This window comes from Ambystoma mexicanum, chromosome 3q (assembly GCF_040938575.1).
Source record: "Ambystoma mexicanum isolate Mex_15411 chromosome 3q, UKY_AmexF1_1, whole genome shotgun sequence".
NCBI lineage: Eukaryota > Metazoa > Chordata > Amphibia > Caudata > Ambystomatidae > Ambystoma > Ambystoma mexicanum.
In genome coordinates this window covers 408,575,951-408,597,443 of record NC_090926.1, presented here as the reverse complement: position 1 = coordinate 408,597,443, position 21,493 = coordinate 408,575,951, and the positions used below count along the sequence as shown (strand labels likewise).

At 45.7% G+C, this 21,493-nt stretch overlaps 1 protein-coding gene across 1 annotated transcript in view; it reads right to left on the bottom strand.

Annotated features, from left to right (window-relative positions):
* Positions 1-21,493, bottom strand: part of PCDH12 (protocadherin 12) — a 66,073-nt gene that overhangs the window by 9,132 nt on the left and 35,448 nt on the right. The window lies entirely within an intron of this gene.

Below are 21,493 nucleotides of genomic sequence, written 5' to 3'. Positions count from 1 at the left end.
ATCAGCTCCTAAAGATATAACTGATAAGGCCATGTATGTAGAGCTCCTATAAACACCTTCTGATACATAGTGAACGGGTGTTGAAAAACTCAGGTGAGGCTCAGATTTTCCTGTGTGTTCTTTTTAGGTACCACCTGCATAGCTAATGCTCACCACCCCAAAGTGCCTTCTATATTGATCCTGGTAAACCTTTCTGCTGCTTTTGACACTGTTGCCCACTCATTACCCAGGACCTTGGGTTTTGCATATCTGTGCTTGGCTGGATCGCCTCATACCTGGAAGGGTGAGCTTTTTTTCAAAACTCTAGGAACTTGGAAACCACTGACCCCACCCCGCTCTCTGTCGGTGTCCCTCAAGGATCAGTCCTTAGACCTCTGCACTTCATCTTGTAAACCTCTGCCCTAGGAAGACCTATTTCATCCTTTGGCCTTCATTATAAGCTTTTTGATGAAGACACTCAAATATGTTTCTTGTTTCCATCCTTTACCCCAACCATCTTGGAAACAGATTACAAACTGTATCATGGCAATTTGTCACGGTATGGCTCTCAGCTGCCTCATGCAGAACTCTTCAAACACAGAAGTCATATTTCTTCCAGATCCCAGAGCCATCCCTAGCCTCCCCTTTCCTATCTCCTTCTGCATGACCTTCTCACCCTAGGCTCACAATCTTGGGGTCCTCTTTGATAGTAACTTACAACTGCAACAATTTATCACTACCACTGCCTCTGCTGCTTGTATTAACCATCTCAACATTCAGAAAATGTGTCCTTTTATTACTAACAACTCTACAAAAATACACAATTTGTGCAGCAAACTGGACTACTACTCAAGCCTATTGCTTGGCCTTCCTCTCTATTCCTTCCTCCCTCTAGACAAACTTTGCTGACCATAATCTCTACAGCCTACCCAAATCCTTCTCCCTTCTACCTACCGACAACACGCTGGTTGTCTCTCCAGGCACAGCCACTCTCGTTCCAAGTATCTTGCCTAGTCTAAAAAGCTATCAATGGTCTCTCTCCTCAGTATCTGATTGTATCTCGGTTTATTCACCATCTTGTTCCTTCTGATCCTCCTCTGCACACCAACTCACTGTCCCATACCATCCTTATGCCTCCTCTTGCTTCCGCTCTTTCTCTCCAGTCGCCCTGCTCCACCGGAACCCACTGCTCATAACAATGAAAGCCAGCCCAACTATGGATCTCTTTAAAGCTGAGCTTGAACTTCACTTACTTGCTAAAGAGGGAGTTCCACATGCCCTCTCCCCCACCGTTCCCACATGAACCCACCACTGCCTCCAGTGACACTTCATAATGTAATTTTGTATACTTAATTAGTACTGCACTAGTGTGAAGCACTTGCCGCCGTATGATTGCCGCCTTATGTTAATGTTACCTGTTTTCTTAAAAATGAAAATCCTTGGTATATGTCCTACTTTTTTTACAGCATCATAAACTAGCTCACTACTTGTTCTCATCTTTAGGCTATTGTACAGGCACCATTTATGGGAATGATTACACCATCTGTACATGTGTTATTGTAAGTAATTTCTGGTCCAAATTGACATCCCTTTTCTTCAAATAAACACAAATGCAAAATAGACGTTATGGTAAGTATTGTGTTCTTCAGTTTATCTCGGGTAGGTGAACATTCATAAGTTTGCATGCTGAAGCTCTTGTTCAGCTACCACACACAGAAATACGTTTCATGTCAAGTGATATCTACAAATCAGGCTCCTAACCTGAGGATGGACCTCATTGTCCAGAGCTGTGGCCCCCTCTGGCTGCTCTCAGGGTCTAAGAAGATGGAAGAGAACTGCTTGGTATGGTCGAGAGCAGCCAGTCAAGGAAGGGAATGGCCGGATAAGGTACATGAAAGGGGAGGTAAGCAAGTACTTAATAACGATCAATCTACTGGTAACTGCCATCACAAAATGTACTGGAATTCTGCAAACTGGGAATCTTGATCTGTGCTCTGCAAATATATAACTAGGAATCGACCAAATTGAGAATTAATTGAAGGCTAGGTCTGTGTTCTGCAGATAGAAAGTGTATTGGTATGTGCAAATAGGGAGTGTACTGGGTATGTGCAAATATGAATGTATAGGGATTATGCAAACTGGGAATGCATTGTGAATTGCCAAGCCGGGAGTACACAGCGAATGTCACAATGGACCTTACTGGGATTCTTCAAACTGATAATGCACTGGGACTGTCGAATTGTAGTGTACTTGGATTATGTAAACGAAGTGCTATCTTTTTCAAATTTAGATATTGGATCAAAATGGGAGTGTAATGCAATGATATAAATTGAGCATCTAAATAAACATGGTGGCATGTACTGAGATTGCAACGGTGGGAGTATTGGAATTTGTAATCTGTTAATGGTTACAGGGTCAGGAGCCTGTCCCTGTTAATGGGTATAGGGACCCCTTTCAATCTAGGTCAGGATGCCTACTAAGGTTTTTGCCATTGCCAGTCCAGCACTAGAGGCAGGGTGCAGGAGCTGGGAGGGCTCCAGTCTCTGCTCCCTCCCCTTTATGTGCTTGGTTGCTGTTGGTGTGTCCACTGTCAATCAACCAATGCCTGCCTCACACCATGCTGGCCAGTGTTTTCTTATTTCCTTTCTGGAAATACAAAGCCCAGAACACCTTGTGGTGAGGGATTAAGTGCCCAACCCACGAGAAACAGATACAGCAAGGAATACAGAGCCGGCAGAAACTCGTGCACTACATACCGGGGGCAAAGATGCTCAAATGCTGCAGCAAATGAATTTTGGAAACTGCAATGATAATGCCGAGCAGACATCACAAACATCCGGTAAACCCATGCTGAGAAAGAAGGCGGGCATTTTATAACCTCATAACGGAGTAACCCAGCCACTGGTGATTTGTCATATGGAGACTGGCTTGGAGAACCAGGTGAGCAGATCGCCAATGGTAGGGGCAGGAGAAGGCAAAACCACACAGGTGGTATATGAGGGAATGAGCAGAACGGGGGAGTGTGGGTTGTCCAGGTGAGGTCAAAGAGAGAGAAGAAAGACCAGGGAGTGTGGGTTGTCCAGGTGAGGTCAAAGAAAGAGAAGGAAGACCATGAGACCAGCCAGAGGAAGGATGGTGAAGCAGAGGAGATTGAGAGAGAGAGAGAGCATGTTAAATGTGAGGTATTGATTTGTGGAAGTGGTACTTGTGTGTGAATGCGTGGAAGGAGAGTGAGAATGGCGAGTGAATCTAAGTGAGTAATGTTGAGAATTTTGGATGAGAGTCTGAAAGGGGGATGAATGTAAGTGGGTGAGAGATGGGTTGAGAGAGCACGGTAAGGAGTGTGAAGTAGGGAAGGGTGCATAGGGAACCCTATCCCTGGAAGGGTGAGCAGGGCACCATATCCCTAAGTGGAGATGAGAGGGCAAGGGAGTGGAGAGTGGTAAAGAGAGACGATCAGCAGAGAAGAAAGAGAGAACAGAAAGAGTAGGAGGGAAGTGGGAGGAGGAGGAGGGAGGGAAATGGCAGAAGGAGGGAAAGAGAAGGAAAGAACATCAGGGACAGGAACACAAGGGCATGGTAGAGGAAGACTAAGTGAAACAGAGTGGTTCAGAAAGGCACCACATCCCATTGTCAGACCCAGATATTCTGGTGGATTTAAGATAGATATCACCTAGAGGTATCCCTGAGGCAGAAAGAGAGAGATAATGCTGACGGAGGGCTTTAGGCCATCACTTCAGTTAGTAATCTAGACAGTAGGGCTTACCAATCTCTAGATGTCAACCCAGGGGAGAGACACAGCAGGTGTGGTGCTGCCCCCTTAAGGGACGCGCACGTGGCGACGTGACATTGCACGCCGCCGCGTGCATTATAAATAAAGGGGGCGTTCCCGGCCACGGCAGTGTGACCGGGGAGCCCGAGCTGAACAGACGTGTGTGCCTGAGTCTGTGGGGTTGGGGGCTCACGGGAACTGCCGAATGGGTCACGGAGACACCCCCAACAGTGGCAACGAGGTCGGTGCATTGCCCGGGCCCCGGCAGTGATGTAAATTTCTATTTTTGATCCGGATTGGATAATTGCATGAAATTCGTTCCACGCCGCAGGCCGAGCGGACGCCACACGGTGAGCGGCCATTTTGAATCCCAGGCAGGAGATACTCACGGGGCTCCGGTAGGGCCTGTGCAGGGCATCCATGCCTAATTTTTTGAACATTTAATAGCGGGCAGCTGTACCTGCCCACACATGCCCAGATTTTGAATTTTATTTGATTTGTGGGCGAGTTACGTCGAGTGGAGGCGAGGAAAGGGGGGAAAGATGCTGAGGCCTGCTTAACTCCCAGACTTCCCTGGCTCAATTTTTGGGACTTTCATGCTGGATTACTGCTGCCACACGACTGCATGCAGCTGAGGACTTCCATCTTCATTGTCACCTTCATCATCATGACCAGCTGCTGTCTGTGTTTGTGAGGCACACTATTGGTCTGGAATCTTCCGGCTACCCATCATCATCATCATCATCATCATCATCAGGTCTGGACTTGTGATTCCTGTGTGTGTGTCTGGACTGGTGCACTCCACGCCCCCGGTGGGGTCTGTGCTGGTTGGGTGAGTTGCGGCCCCCAGTTCATGTTGGGGGTGCCTGTGCGCTCTAGCCGATGAGTGTGCCTGGCAACCAGGACGGTGAGCAGCCCGCAGACCAACAGCCACCTCAGGCCCAGCCCCGACTTTTGGCACAACCTGTTGTGCAGCACGTCTCTCCAGTCATGGCACAGATGCAGGCCCCTGCGGCGCTACAATCTATTCCAGAGTTCGATGTCTCAGGCCCCCCATCCATTCTGGGGCTCAGGTGGAAGCAGTGGGTAGACCGTTTGGACATGTACTTCAGGGCCACCATGGAGACAGATGATGACAGCTAACTGGCAACTCTGCTGTATGCAGCTGGACCTGCAGTGCAAGAAATCTTCGTGTCCCTTCAGCCAGCTAACGCCTCTTATGCGGCAGCAAAGACTGCTCTTCAAGACCACTTCCTGCCTCTCGCCAATGCCGATTATGAAAGGTTCGTAATGCTGTCAGCACGGCAGAACGAGGACGAGATGCTAGACACTTTTTATGGCCGTCTCAGACGCCTCTCCTTGGCATGTGCCTAGGGTGATGCAGAGGACATAATCAGGACTATGCTAATTCAAGCCTGTTCGTCAGGAAAACTGAGACGGCAGGTGCTGAGAGAACCAGGCACTACGCTTGCCCGCATCCTTGAACTGGGGCGTTGCCATGAGGTGTCGGAGGCCCGGGCGTCCCGGATGGAAGCTGGGTCGCGCCCGGTGAAAACGGAAGAGGTATGTGCCAAGTGGCGGGGTGGCAGAGGTGTCAGGAGACAAGGTACCGGCTTCCTAGACAGGGGCGGCAGAGCTGGCGAGTTGTGCCAGAAGTGTGGATATGACTTTCCCCACCCTGCTGAATGCCCAGCGGTGGGGAGAACTTGCGGGAGGTGTGGACTGGCGGATCACTATTCCCGCGTGTGTAAGGTGGTCCTGCCGGTGATGGTGCCCAGAGGTCCAGTTCGGTCGGGGTTCCTGTGTCAAAATCGCCCCCCTGAAAGTGGCTCAGGTAGACCAGGGCGAAGAGGGTGCCCCCGCAGAAGAGGAGGAGGAGGAATAGGAGGAGAACATCTTCTTTGTGTCCAGTGTGGGGGCTCTCGAATCAAAGAACAGATGTCAACCCAGGTGTGTAGTGGAAGTGAACAAGTCGCCTGTCCCGGTGCTTGTGGACATGGGGGCATTGGTCAACGTGATGGCCCGGGGACACTACGATGCAATGGACACACCACCCAAACTGGTGAGTCCGAAGGCCCGCATCTTTGCTTTCTGTGGGTTGGAAGCCATCCCCCTGGATGGTGCTTTTGTGGCAAAGGTGGAGCATGACGGCTCGAAGATCATGGCCCGCTTCTACATCACACCAGTGAGCACAAATACCCTCCTGAGTTGTGCTGCGGCGGAGGCCTTAGGCATCGTCAGTTTTGCCTACTCTGTATCTTGAGGACATACATGATCTGCTGGACAAAGGAATTGGCCAAATGGCCGGTTACCCGGTGAGGCTGCACATCAATGAGTCTGTGCAGCCTATAGCCCTGAAACATCAGAGGGGGCCGTTCCATCTCCGGGAGCAGGTGGACAAGGAACTGGACAATCTAGTAAATCTAGATATCATCGAGAAGGTGGAGGGTCCCACACCATGGGTTTCACCAATCGTGGTGGCAAGGAAGCGGAAGCAACCTGAATCCGTCCGAATATGCGTCGACATGAGGCTACCCAACAAGGCCATTAAAAGGGAGAGACACTTGACCTCAACTATCGACGACATCATCGCTGAAGTACAAGGTGCTCGCTTCTTTTCCAAGTTGGACCTTCGGGCCAGCTACCACCAAGTCGTCCCGCACCCGGAGTCACGTTACATAACCACGTTTACCACTCACGTGGACTCTACAGGTACAAGAGACTCAGTTTTGGTGTGTCATCGGCAGCAGAAGTGTTTCAAAACATCATTAGAGGCGCCCTCACTGACCTGAATGAAGTCCTAAACATTAGTGACGACATCCTAGTGTTCGCCAAGACTGAGGTGGACCATCTGCGCAAGCTGGCCAAGACTTTTGAGAGACTGCAATCACTGCGCCTCACGCTGCACAGGGAGAAGTGTGAGTTTTTGCGCCCGACCATCGAATTCTTTGGATTTGTGTTCAAGGAAGGAGGTTTGTTGCCAGATCCGAGGAAAGTGCAGGGCATTAAGAAGGCTCAACCACTGGAGTCTGTATCGGATGTGAGGAGTTTTCTCAGAACTGTAACGTACTGTGGTCGATTCATACAGAACCTAGCATTGAAATCGGAGCCCCTGAGGGCTCTCACAAAAAAAGAAACAACATGGCACTGGGGCCCTCTCGAACCGGCGGCGTTTGAAGATATCAAGAGCACCCTCACAGCTGAAGACACCATGGCGTTCTTTGACCCCACCCTTCCGCCGGAAATCATCGTGGATGTCAGCCCATTCGGCCTAGGTGCCGCATTGACACAAATTGATCGGGATGGCGGTGTTCGCCCGGTAGCCTACGCCAGCAAGGCACTGTCCGACACCGAGCAGCGATACTCGCAGATAGAGAGGGAGGCCCTGGCAGTACTCTGGGGGTGCAGGCACTTTAGGCTCTACGTCCTGGGCCGTCCGGTGACTGTCGTGACGAACCACAAACCCCTGCTGCCCATAATGGCGGGGACCTCGTCCAAATCACCGGCGAGGATTGAACGGTGGATGCTTGCCCTCCTCGAGTATGGTGTCACCCTAGTGTACAGGCCTGGTGCGAATAATGCGGCGGACTACCTGTCCAGGCATCCCGGCGTGGACAGCAAGGAGGAGCAGGACATGTGTGCCGAGGAAGCGGATGACCACGTTCGCATGGTGGTTGAGGCGGCAACCCCCAATGCCATGCCCCTCGAAGACCTGGAGGCAGCGGCAGCTCAGGATGAGTGTTTTCAAATACTGAAACACACGATGCAGCAGGAATCATGAAAGACCGTACTGGAGTCCCTGGCCGGGCGCACGCAAGAAGCCAAGGTGGGGCTAGAACAACTGTGGAAGGTGAGGGAAGAACTATTGTTCTTGGCGCCTGGCCTCCTATTAAGGGGTGACCGGATAGTCGTGCCCCAAGCCAAGATCAAAGATGTGATCAGTCTTTCCCACCAAGGATACCAAGGAGCCGCCAAGACCAAGGTCCGCCTACGCCTCAAAGTGTGGTTCCCTGAGCTTGAATGGAGGGTCGATGACTTTGTTGCTGCATGTGTCTGGTGCCAGGCAGCGTCTCTGTTGCAAAGAGAGCCGGCAAACGAAGGAATTCCCCCGGGGACGCGGCCATGGGAGGTGGTGCATGCAGATTTTGTATCCACCACACTGGGCACCCATTTCCTTGTGGTGGTGGATGAATACTCCCGCTATCCGGAGGTCGGGTTCGTAGACTTGGTGGCTTTCGAGCACGTGGTGGTGGCCATCGAGAAAGTGTTTGCCTCCCATGGTTACCCCCACACCCTGTGCTCGGACAATGGGGCGCTGTTTCAGAGTGAACGCTTCTCAGAACTGATGGAGGGGTACGGGGTTCAACATTGAAAGATCACCCCGCTCTGGCCACGGGCCAATGGTGAGGCCGAGAGGCTAATGAGAACTCTTAATAAGACTTTCCGGATAGCGCAAGGCCAGGGGCAATGCCTGCAGAGGGCTCTCCATCAGTTCCTACGAGTCTATTGCACTACCTCCCATGCTTCCACGGGAGTCACCCCAGCCGAGGCCCTGTTCAGACGGTGCCCGAGAGGGCTGCTACCCGAGGTGGGGGATAAGGAGCCCGGAGTGATCGATGATCAGCAGGTGGAGCTGGATCGCCGGCTGCAGACGGAACAGGAGAACGGGAGAAGAGGACACCGCCCACAACGACTGGAACCAGTAGATGAGGTGCTTATAAGGAACAGACACCCCCATGGGAAGCTCTCTCTCCCCTACGAACCTGAACCACTTGATGTGGTGGCCGTCAAGGGATCCATGGTGACGGCCTTGGACGGGAGGTCGGCTGTCACCCGGAACGTGAGCTTCTTTAAGAAGCTAGGGGACCCCAGACCTGAACCTCCCCACAAACCTGACAGGAGAGAAGTACCGGACGAGGGTGCAGGCAATCTCCCCCTGCCCGCATCCCCAGCCTGGGGAGTGCCGCCGGATGGACTGCCCGTGCTGGAGGTAAGTGGGAGGTACCCCCAGAGGGCTGGAGGAGGGAAACCCATTTACCTCGACAACTACGTGCTGGGACATGTTTCATAACTCACCCGTGGGCCACATGTGATAGTTACAGGGATCCAGGGTGGTTGTGAATAAAGGGGTGTTGTGGGAGTTTGTTGGAATTGCACTGTTTGTTGTTATTGTTGTTGTTTGAGACTGGTAATACACTGTTGTTTGTCCTCATGGAAAAGGAGGAGTGTGGTGCTGCACCCTTAAGGGATGCGCATGCGGCAGCGTAACGTTGCACGCCGCCGCATGCATTATAAATAAAGGGGGCGTTCCCAGCCGCGGCAGTGCGACCGGGGAGCCCGAGCAGAACAGACATGTGTGCCTGTGGGGTTGGGGGCTCATAGGAACTGCCGAATGGGTCACGGAGAGACCCCCAACAGCTGGGCTAAAGAGATGGATTGCCCACAAGAGAGAGAGACAGCCTCATTTGAGTTATGTAAAATAAAAACCCTTGCACCATCTTCTTGAGTATTAGCATTCTTAAGGCCATCTGTGAATATACTAGGGTTGCCAAACGTCGAGTGCTAATCCAGCAGGCTCATCAAAGTCCTCCTTCTCAGCATGTCCTTGCTCCTGCCAGCTTCTGAGTGATAGACCCCAGAAAAACTCCCTGGATACCACTTTCAGACTTCTATTAAGCTATGGGCTTTTAGCCTATCGACCTCCAGTTCTCGCCTCCTACTACTTTTGCTACCAGCACACCTACTTTCTGGAGCAACATACTAGCTCCCACACCACTGGCCTCCCTCTGACTTCTTTCACGCTCACGGGATTCAAATGTCTGAATAATGCTCAGTTCATGGTTGTGTTCGTGGCTGGTACCTCCTAGGGCCTTTCATGTGGTTCCCTTCTCTCTGTTATTGATGACATGTGTTGCTTGTTATTATTAGTATGCGGGTTGTGGCCTCAAAAATGCTGTTTGGCATCTTTAAACCAGGCAGGACCAACGTGGAGATGTGGGGACCCGTTTTCTGGCTCCCTGCACCGTGGGCCATGTTTATTTTATATTCAGTAATGTAATCACATTGTATGGGTAACATCGGTTTGTTTCCCTGCGTCTGCAAACACCCACATCGTTCCATTCCGACGCTTCCTCACCCTTGGTTTTTCTGGCGCTGATGCGAATGACGCGGCTTGCTCACCTAACGGACTGAGTTTATCACATTCTGGAGTGTCTGCACTTTTCATCACTTCAATTCCCAGTGTGCATTGTGTTGGTCTGGTGGAAGATCTTATACCAATATCTGCACTTTTCGGCACAACATCTACCACACTTTGCTGATCTACTAGAAGACATAGAATGAGAATATACCCTACTTTTCAACACTAAATTCACCACAATGCACTGTGATGTCTTAGAAAAAACATCTGCACTTTTGAACCTTCTTGAGAAGTTGATGTTGGATATGGTACTACTCGTCCATGTGATATTAACAAATTAAAAAATAACGAAAACATTTTTAACTAAACATTATTACAGAAAAAATACTGAATTCTTTATTTTTTATTTCGGGGGGCCCCCAACTCCTCCATTTCCCTTTGTTTATAACCCCACCCCAACCCCTTCCACACCTGTTTTAACCCCTTACACCACCCCATATATATATTTAATAAACATTTGGTATTTTTTTGGTAATAATGGTTCATTAAAAATGTTTTTCCTTATTACATACTCGGTAATATCACTGGATAGTACCGCTCTCTCCTACTTAGACTGGGATGGAATATCCTCCCCACTAGAGAGTTATTGAGGAGAAGTGAGATGGTGGATGATATGAATGGTTTCTGCATATTCTGTCATAAAACAGGGGAAGTAGAAACCAGTAAACATCTCCTGCTATCATGTCCGGTGCTAAAGGCAAAAAGGATGACATATCTGGAGAAATTTGCTAAAAGGTATATTAGGGGTGATGATGACTATGTTTGGGCTTGGTGTATATCAATTGAGAAGAACATGGAGGGCCTGGCAGTGGCTCCTTGGATTTATATGCTGATCTTGCTTTGTCCGTGGGGAACTCTAATCTTTTGGGCTGTGCAGGCCTTTAATGGATGGCTTATTATTGGTGGTACTGGAGGGATGACGTTAGGCCCCCATTTCCTGACACAGAACTGTTTCTCTCTGGGGTGACTGCGCCCTTAGTAGAAGACTGAACATTGCTGCTATTGGAGAGATTATATTGGGTTCTCTTATTTTGGACATTTATTTTTCCCAATTAGGTACATGGGAATTTAGAATATTAATCCAAACTCTTTTATCTACTAAAGTAAAGGTTTTATATTGTCTTATGTGTACATAAAGCTTTGGGCGAACTTAAAGCTTTTATTTATTTCCTTTCTTCTTCTGTTTTCTTGTATTCTCTTTGTTCTTCTTTTCCTGTTGCCACCTATTTTAGGACTGTGTGGAGCTTATGTACAGGAAGGCACCTTATTTCTGAAAATACGTAATGACGAATTTATTTTAGGAATTTTCTTTTGTAAAAATTGTAATGATGATTGTATTTTTTGTATTCAGCTTTATTCGATTGTAAACGTTTCTTATGTAAACCATACACAAAAAAAATATATATCACTGGATACCTGGTTCTACATGTTTTTATAGACATCTTTTTCCATTTCCCTCCTTGTGCCTTCCTCAAAGCTGCCTCTTCATCACCAGTCACCTGCAATAAGTACAAATAAACCAATGCACATTTATTCCCCCATTTTGAGGGAATGTCGGGGTGACAAAGAAGGGTATTTTGGGGAGTTTTGGGAAATATCTTGAGAGAAATCATAAGCTGAATTTGCAGGGATGTTTGTGAGATTTGGGACATGTAATGTTGTGAGTGGTCTTCCTGTGGAGGCAAAGTTTATGCTCAAATTCTATGTCAAGACCGGAGGCTTCATATTATGCATTATCTTATTTATATACTCGTTTAGCAGCAAAGACATTTTTTTCTTAAAACAAATACATATTTTGAGAACATGAAATAGAGCTCCATAATCAGCTGAGCCCATGACCTCTGTACCAACCAATCACAGCCAGACCCACTCACGACCGGCCCTAGGATTTGCTGGATCCTGTGAGGCATATGATGTGCGGGCTCTCTTAATGGCATATATGGTGACCCGTGATATTACCGAAAAAAATGATTTCATAAAATGTGTCTTTCATATACAAACTATCATGGTCAGTTACATTAGAAACACGTTGCCATTAGTAAGGCAGGAGACAAATATAATGTGACGTCCAGTATATGATTTATCACTGTTAACATTTACCTATGTGGCAATATAAGGAGTGAGGCTTAATCTTGTAGGAGACAAAATGACAAAGGAGCCTGCTCAATGTACCCCATGAGCTTACATTGGAGGGGGTGAGCAGACCACAACTGTTTGATGGGGTGCAGGAATTGAAAGGGGGAACAGGGAATCCCATAACAGAATGTAACAACGGCAACTGAGCAGGTTAGGTGAATGTTGCTGAGATGTTATTGTTATATCTTCCTGTAAATCATATTACTTTTTCCCATTGCTGCTTCAAAATGTGCTGTCAAATTTGGTGTTTTGACTATGGGATGGATACGGCTCTCTCGCATCAGTAAGTCTGGGAACTTCTGGTCCCATAGCAAAAATCAAAAGCTGGCACCTATAAATAACAGTAAGTGTACATATCTTAAAGTGAAATACACACATTTGATTCAATTGACCTTTCCTCTTAGAAGAAAGTGCATCAGACAAAGGGGCATTGGCATTTAAAAAACAATCAACACCAGAAAATGACCTGAGAGAGGAGATTGTCCAATAATTATGCTGGCAAAGTGTAAAAGGTGCCCATCTTTTAATCCCAACTATCTATGGTGAAATATTCCCAGGAAAACAAAATCCCAGTAAGAGACCTGTGTTTTCATGAAACTTTTATGTGGTATTGTGGGTAAGCGTCTGCACTTGGACAACCTGGGTGAAATCCTTGTAGCTGAATACTTAAGCAAGTTTGCTGGACTCAAAAATAGCCAAGCGGGGTAGCGGCCACCCTCTGAAAAAAGAGTGCCCACCCACTTATGCCCGAAAAAACAAAATAATAAGGGAAAATAAAATTTCCAGAATTGCAAACTCTGGGCATATATAAATGGCTTGCTTTCCTACTCATCATTTTCCATTACCCCATGTTTGGCTTTGAACAGTACTCTGTTTTTATAAATACGACTTAAAAAGTAGCCATACCACAGTAAGGTATTCACACAAATATCTAAATCCTTATAGAAAAATGTTAGGCAAACATTGTTCACTTGTGGCATTTTTCTCCTCTTCTTGAATGGGAGACTACAAATACCAGAATGCAATTCAGCAGAAGGCAAAACATGGACTTTGAGTTTTGAAAATGAACTTTAAAGACAGACTATTGTGAGAAAAGGTTTGCGTTTCAATGTTTGACAAATACAGGCTTTATAATGGAATTACTTTAAAACATCTCAGTGAGATATATTTTAAGTGGCCTGGAGGAGGGTGTACATTTATGCAGCTAACTGGTGCTTTGTGTGCATTTAGAATAAAAATGACCCTTAGCACTTCTTAATAAGAAAACGTCTTGCCCAAAACAATGGTCTCTTAAATGAGCCATGACGTGCAAATTGCTGCTGCTTTAAAAGCTAGGCTAGAGCAAAGAAAGTGATTAGCAGTAATTACGGGCCCGCAGCATCTGATAGGGCGCTGGCAGGGGGTATTTGTTTTAAGAGCATCACAATGGCTTCAGAGGTGACAATGTGGCCTCACTCAGACAAAGCTTGAATCGTCCAAGGAAGCAGCACAGCTCCTCTTTAAAATTATGTGACCTGCTATAGTCGAGGCAGGCATTGGTGCCTGAGAGCCCCCCACCCCTTGCGAGCGGGACCCTATGCCACCACACACGCTGCACATGCCTCGGGCCAGCTCTGGACCCACTCCATAAAATGCTGTGTCGTTAGTCCCTCTTCTTTCTTCTTTGCTGCTCGTCACAGCAGATAAGTACTCTTAGTTTCTATAATGTCTGACCGTTCAATTCATTGGGCCTCATTACGACCCCGGCGCTAAACCATGGTGCTATTAGCACCATGGTCCATGCCGGGGTCCGCCATGGTGAATGGCGGAATTACCGTCCCATTCCAAGGTTGGCGGGGCGGTAATTCCCCATTCACCATGGGCCCTTCCCCATTCCCATTTTTGCCCCATAGGGCTCAATGGGAATGGGGAAGGCGCTAAGTACGGTGCCGCAAATTGCGGCACCGTACTTAGCACCAAGGTCCCTTTGCGGCACCCTACTTTAACGGCTGGTAAAACCAGCCGTTAAGGTCGGGTCCCGCAAATGGACCTCGTAATCAGGCGTTAAGGGTTTAACGGCGCCGACACCTTTTACGGCGCCGTTAAACCCTTAACGCCAGGGTCGTAATGAGGCCCATTGTGTGCTTTGATTTCAGCAGTTTACTACGTCATATGCTTACTTTAATTTCCAAAGGCTTCTGTTCTTGCAGTGTTCGTCGCACTTTGTAGTGCAGGTTTCCTTTTGCTGGTTCTCTCTCCTAAGCGCATTGTTCAGAGGCCCTCGCTAGAGGGGAGAGACTCCAGTGTGGTTAGGCTTTGCTGCACTGCAGGTCGTTTAGAATTCGACCATGTAGTGCTTGTGATTTTCCACCATGCAAGGTGTTCGGAGACCTTTGCTAGCGAGGGAGCTCTGGTATTGGTGAAGTCAGTGCTGGCCTTAGCAGCGGCAGCGCCCCAGGCGGTTTAAGAAAAATGTGGCACCCTCCCTTCCCTGGGTGCTCCTGGTCAATGTGGGAGGCTGCCAATTATTTTTTTACTCCCCACTCCGGCACCTGAGCAGGGAATTAATCACTGGACTAAATCCCTGGTACTAAAAAGGAGAGCATTCCTCTATGTCAAGATGTTGAATGGTCCTGCTAACCCGCTCTGAACCACCTTGGGCACATCAGAACTCAGCCAACGGTTGAGGTTTCCTCTTAGTAAGAGCATGAATATTTTCTTGCGTGATACAGGCTGGTGCCCCAATTGGGGGGACGATTATGCTAACATGAGATATTCATTAGGGAATCGTATTGATCTTTGGGACTATAATAAAAACATACATCATTTGGAGTTATTAAAAAGTGATTCATTTGTCCCTGACATTTTGTATACGTTCAAAAAAGCCCAGCCTTATCTGAATATATGTCCCTCTCGCCACCTTAGAAGGTTTAGTCCCCTATTGCGCATTAATCATTTACCTGTACTGGGCGTAATAGGTGCAGCACTTTCTGTCCATGTACAGGATCTCTTTTTTGCCGTACCTGTGGTAACAAAGATCTGCCTGAGATGGCAAAGCATGTCTTGACCGAGTGTCCTTGCTTAGGGAAAGTCTACATCTTGCATTTAGGTAGATTTGTTCATCAACCTGATACTATCAAAGACCCTTCTTTTTGGAAACAATGCATTAATACCAACAATAAGGTTCTTCACATTGCACTATACAGAATTTGGAAGGAGGCAGAAAGATGTATGTCAGACGTGGAATAGGAACTGCCTCAATGTGGACATTGATAATAGGGATATGGACCAAATGACAATATGGTAGTAGCCATTCTATGTAAGAATAAACGTTGTCTGTGGTCCTGCAACTGGTGTTGCACATACATTCTAGGGATCTGAACCTTAAACCCTTCTAATGACCTATGTCTTTGTAAATTGTACTATCCGTAACATTGATTATGCCGATTTCTTCCAATGTGGAGCAGTATCAGACTGTATGAACCTCCATATGTATGCCAGGTCCCATGATTTATTTGATTGGCTGTTACTTGTGGGTGACCAATGGCTTACTGGTAGGGCATTGTTAAGTTATAGGAGTGTGGAAGGGAACAACATGAAATGTAATTGGAGAAAGAGATCTCTCCTCTATGCTTCTTCCACTTTTTGATATGGCTGATTCTCTTCTTTTTAACTATGTGTTCTTCTTACTCTTAAGTGTCTAAAGATATAAACTATGTATTTTAATTTTGATGATCTTATTTAACGTACTGGATGTAAGGATGAATAATGAATTATGAATCGATGTTGAATATGACGATGAAACAAAGAGTAATGTAACACTGCTATTTTTATCTTTATGTTCATTCTATATTTATTGTTCCTTGTATACTTTTTATTTCTTTAATGTGCAAAGTGTCATGCTAAAACTAAATCACATTTAATAAATAAAAAATAAATAAACCTCCTGTAGTACCATTCTTGTTTAAGCAGGGCAATTGTTATTGTTCATACAGGTTGATGTAGCTTTCCCTTGTCAGTGGGCCATTATATTATTACAATTGCCTCCCTCTTGTGCATCTGAGGGAGCTACAATTTATGTGTGGTTGCTTTAATTACCTAGTGTAACTTGAATGTGAGGAGAATATAGTTTCTGGTGTCATCTATGCCTGCCACCCACTGGATTTTTCTTTTTTCTTCACTCTGGTGCCAGTATATAAACAGACATCATGGATCTAAAAGCTTCTCTTGGCCTATCAAGGGTAAATGAGGTGACGGAAGGGTTGTGGTGAGCTGCCTTTGTCTTCAAACACAACATTGAGGGACAAGGGCTGACGTGAAGTGTACAGTGGTGATTGGTTACATGTTTGCTTCGATCCTTGTGGTGGAGACTAAATCAAGTACATGTGTTTGTTCTGAGCACTAAAGAAGATGGAGGAGGGACTAATGACCGGATTTGTTTGGAGAGGGTCTGGCTGTGATTGATTGGTACAGAGGTCATAGACTCAACTGATTATGGAGCTCTGTTTCATATTGTCATTAAATCCTTTTTTAACCTCTTTATTTACGTAATATTTACTTTTTCACACAAAGAAAACAAATAAAACATAATACAATACAGGGATAAAATACCATAAGCGGTAATAAGACATCTTGCCAATTTATAGAAAAATAGTGCATTCCAAACATCATAAATGCATTTAAACAGCAAACCAGCAATCATCTTCATTTGTTTTAAGACTTTTTTTTCTTAAAATGTCATTATTCTTTTCTGCTGGAGAAGTATGTTATAAAGAAGATAATGCATAATAATTGCCTAGAGGGCTGAACCTCTCACTTAGCAGATCATCTGAAGATTTTGAAAGGAGTAAGAAGAAGAACTCATTTCGACCTGAGCTGAAGCTACAGTCTATCTTACATCTTCTGCCAGTGAAGGAAGGCCAGGAGTTCCAAGAGGGAAGCAAGATCCCTCCCCTAAACATCTCCCAGGGAACAGAGGGAGATACCGGACTCAGAGGACCCGTCCAGCAGCTGCAGAACCGGTACCCAACCAGCACACATTGTGCCCTGCTAGGTTCTACCAGCAAGCTTCCTAGGTGGGAACTGCGCAGAGTCTCTAGAGCAAGGACAAGGCCGTTGCCTGCAATCACTCTCCTGAGCTTTGGCCCATCCACCTTGAAAGGACACAAGCCGTGCGAAGAAGCTCTGAGGAGTGCCACACAAGCATCATCCTGCGTCCATCTTTTAAGGACATTTTTGAGATAGTCGAGTCCTCAAACTGCATCCCGCTGAACCGCTGACTGTTGTCACGTCGCAGTCACCAGAGCCATCCAAGCTGCCTTGATCCGCAAACCAGCACAGAAATAATGATTCTTTGCCCGAGCTGCCGCACCGGACGGCCTGCAGATGCCCGTCCAGCCTCGCTTGTCGAACTGCCTGCCGTCTGGTACCTGCAGCTGTCTCCCACCACTAACTCTGTCTCAAGGGCTGCGAAGCGCCTCGGACCCGGCTCGACGTTGTTGAGCAGCAAGAACCTCTTCAGCACCAGGTACATTGTGGTTTTGCACCCTTGATCCTTCTCAGAAGGCCCCTAGAGACAGTTATGACCCTTAGCCCCCTTGGTGCTGGAACTGAATAACAATGAACAGTAAGACTGATTACTTTACCAACTACCCTCCTGTTAGTCTCCAGAATGCATCCCTTTCCTTTGTAAAACTGTCTGTTTTCTGTATTCCTTTAGCTGGTGGGTTGTAATTGTAGTGTGCTAGACCTGTCTGTTGTAGTAATAATAAAGTAGATATTTTTATACAACCTTGACTGAACAGTCCCTTTTATCATTGGGTGATAATTGTAATTTAGCTGTGTTGCAACTAACCAACGATCCACCACTTTGCGAAGATAAGCCTGCCAGTCCATCCATGTAAGCAAAATTGGACAAGGATGTTTTATAATTCACTACAATTCCGATCTGTTCAGATCCCTTCTGGTGTACTAGAGGTGTGGGGTTGATTGATGGTTTAGAAACCGATATTCATCCCGGACCACTGGTGCCCCAGAAGTTAATTTGTCACACCATCTCTGAAAGAGGGTAATGCACAGCATACTTTAGCCAATAAAAAAGCCATCATTGAGGACGATATCAGACTACTGGGTAAACGGGCTAAATTGCAGGAATTGCCCCCCACTGACTGTAGTCCTTTTTTTAAAAAAATCGTAGAATCATTATGGAAATCTTTTCACATATAAATCAGTTACCATGATAAGTTCTGGTGACATCACTCGTATTGTGTGTGCTATTTAAGTTTGATAGCCCTCTTAACTGGGAAATCATTGAGTTTGTCTCTCCCCTGATGGTTGCACTATGTGCTTTCGAGCTTGAATCCCTTGCCTTCAGACTAATAATTTGAAGAATGTACTCTGCCTTTTCCTGTAAAGACATCCAAAGCACCACAAACATCTTGGCATTGACCAATTTCCCTTGGTCAAACCACTGCTCCGAACGTGCATCTTTATTAGCCTCTACAGTCCGACTTAATAATGATGCTGCTGGAAAAAAACAATTTGAGCAATAGTGGCGACAAACATAATTTGACAAAAAGATTGTAGTCCCATGCTGTCTTGGCTCTCATGGAATACCAGAGGCCATAGCTCCTTTCTCTGCCATCCTCTAGGTCTCTTTCGATTAACTTCTTCTGACATATTTTTAATGCAGGGAACATGGCTTATTGATAACTTTAGTATTGATGGTTACATTACACGCGCACATAGCGGCTGTCCGAGTGGAGGTGTGGCCTTTGGAGCTCGTGTTAGATTCATTCTAGAACCTTTTAGTCTTGCTCATTCCTTTCCCTATGTTTTGTCTGCCTCTTTATTTCATCCACCAACTAACAAAAGAGCACTGATTATTAACGTTTATGGGCCACCTAATGGTACGATTACATCGAAAATACAATGCCTAATTGAAAATATTATTTGAATATGTTATGATTACCCTACTAATAAGGTCTTGATTGCGGGAGACTTGAATGTGCACGATTTACATCTAGATATGTCTGTAGACTTTAATGAGGAAATGCATCAACCTTGCATAATGTATAATGCTAGGGTTACCGATCGTGGATGGAAGAAGTTTCTTGAAGGCCAGGACATGACCTTTTTCCTCAGAGAAAGTCCTGACCATCCAGACTCTGTTTTCACTTGGACCAATGATCGTTCTAAAACCTATCTTGATTATGTTGTGGTAAACATTGAAATGCTTAGAAGTTGTGGTCTGTTAAATATCGCCCATATGAATTTAAGTGAGCATGCCACACTGACTTGGACCCCAAGATTAGGTTACTACTACTCTAGGTCCTATCTTTCCGCTGCTGTTAAGGTTTACAACGCTGGAAATCGTAAAGTGTGGTCTGCATAAACGGCAACTAGCATTAACAACATAATTGGAGCAAATCAAGACCTTCTTGAATCCTGGTTGTCGGTACATGACTGGGATATTGAACATATGGTTGCCAATCTAGCTGGCTCCATGGGTGTTCAGAAGTCTAACACCATCAGTATCATTGGTAAATATAATTAGCAACCTTTGATCCCCTAATCTTGCATAGAAAGATAATTTATCGCAAGGGCAGTCAGAAGACCATTTGTTCTCTCGCTGAATGAGAAAAAAACACAACTTACTCTCTTAGCTACACGTTATAAAAATTGCCTGACACAACACAAGCACTCTTTAAATAATTTGAATTGGTTATTGCTTTTTAGAACTCTGAAAAGAAATGACAATCGAACATGTCGGTCTGGCTTTAGGGAACATTTGGCAGGATTTTCATCTATAGAATTGGATGCGTTTTCTGAATTTCCATGGGTGGTGTATATCACCCAATTGTATTTTGTAACAACTAATGGAAAACCTGATCTAGATAGATATATTCCCTCGAACAAGTTTTTTGGAGAGTGTTTTGATGTGGAGGACATGGTTTTCATAATAAAAAAAGTTGAAATCCTCCCGCGCCCCTGTCCCAGACGGTATAGTTAACATTAGTATGAAAGCTAATCCAGAATTATGGGCTAACGTCTTGTTAGAATTATTCCGACAAATTGAGACTAGTGGGTGAGTTCCCGATAGCTGGAGAAAGTCTATACTCATTCTTGTATACAAAAAAAGTGATAGGCATGATCCTCTTAATTAGAGACTTTTGGCTATGCTTGACATGAGCCAAAATATATTTTTCCACAATCTTGTTAGCCACATTTAATCAATAGGCACACAAAAGAGATCTACTCAAACTCTTCCAAACCGGTTTTAGAAAGGCACACTGCACCCTAGATAATATATGTACAATACAGTACTTAATTGCAGAAACAAGGCGCAGCCCCGACTTTAACCTCTGTTGTTGCCTTATTGATTATAGTAAGGCCTTTGACCTTGTATGTCGCGGGCTTCTATGATCTAAACTTGCTCTATGGGGGATTCATTTGCATTTATTGTATTTTCTTAAATCATTATATACTCACACGATAGTTGCAGTTCGCCTGAATCAGGGGGGTAAACTTACTTCTTTTACTGAGACAAATTTAGGATTAAGCAGGGGTTTGTTCTTGTACCCCTGCTGTTTAATCTATACATCTCAGATATGGCTAGTTCGTTAGATGTGGGAAGTAATGTTCCTCCTAGAATTAATAGCATGGCAGTGTCATGGCTTGGGTATGCGGACGACACTGTCCTTATTGACCAGACTCCTTTAAGACTTCAGCGCTTGATTGACGCTCTTTCTGATTTTGCTCAGGAAAACCACATGATGATTAACACTAAGAAAACAAAAATCATGTGTTTAGGGGGAGGTCTGCCAAAAAAGTCCACATTCATATGGAGACTGGGAAACGATAAACTCGAAGTGGTGGACAGTTACATCTATTTAGGTTTCCCCCTACAGCTCAACCCCACTAATCATTTTTACAAGGACGTCGTAAATATCAAGATATGGAAAAATGGTTGGACATTAAATGGTACATAGCTAGTAATGGAGGAAACAATATAGAAGGTTTTGACTATTTATCGAACTAGCATTATCCCAGCAATAGTTTATGAGCTAAAGGCTCTCTCTCTGAGACAAGTTAAATGGCTTGATAAGTTTGAGGGCAAAATAGTTTGCTCTGTAATGAATTTGCCGAGTTCCGTCCCAGTTGAGGCCTTGAGGATGTAATACGATCTTTATTCCCTCAGTACCATTCGGTTAGTCCAACGTACCATTCTTTATCTCAAATTGCTCTCTCCTCTGAGCAATACTAATAAACCTCTGAGAATATTGGGAAATGTGAATCCTTTTCTCCTTGAACTGGAATAATCGGCCAATTACCTCTTGACTCGAATTGACTAATATAGAACAGATTTTGAAACAAATCTATAGAGTGAGGTAGAATAAGTAATTCGGCCAAACTAGCTATTAAGAAGA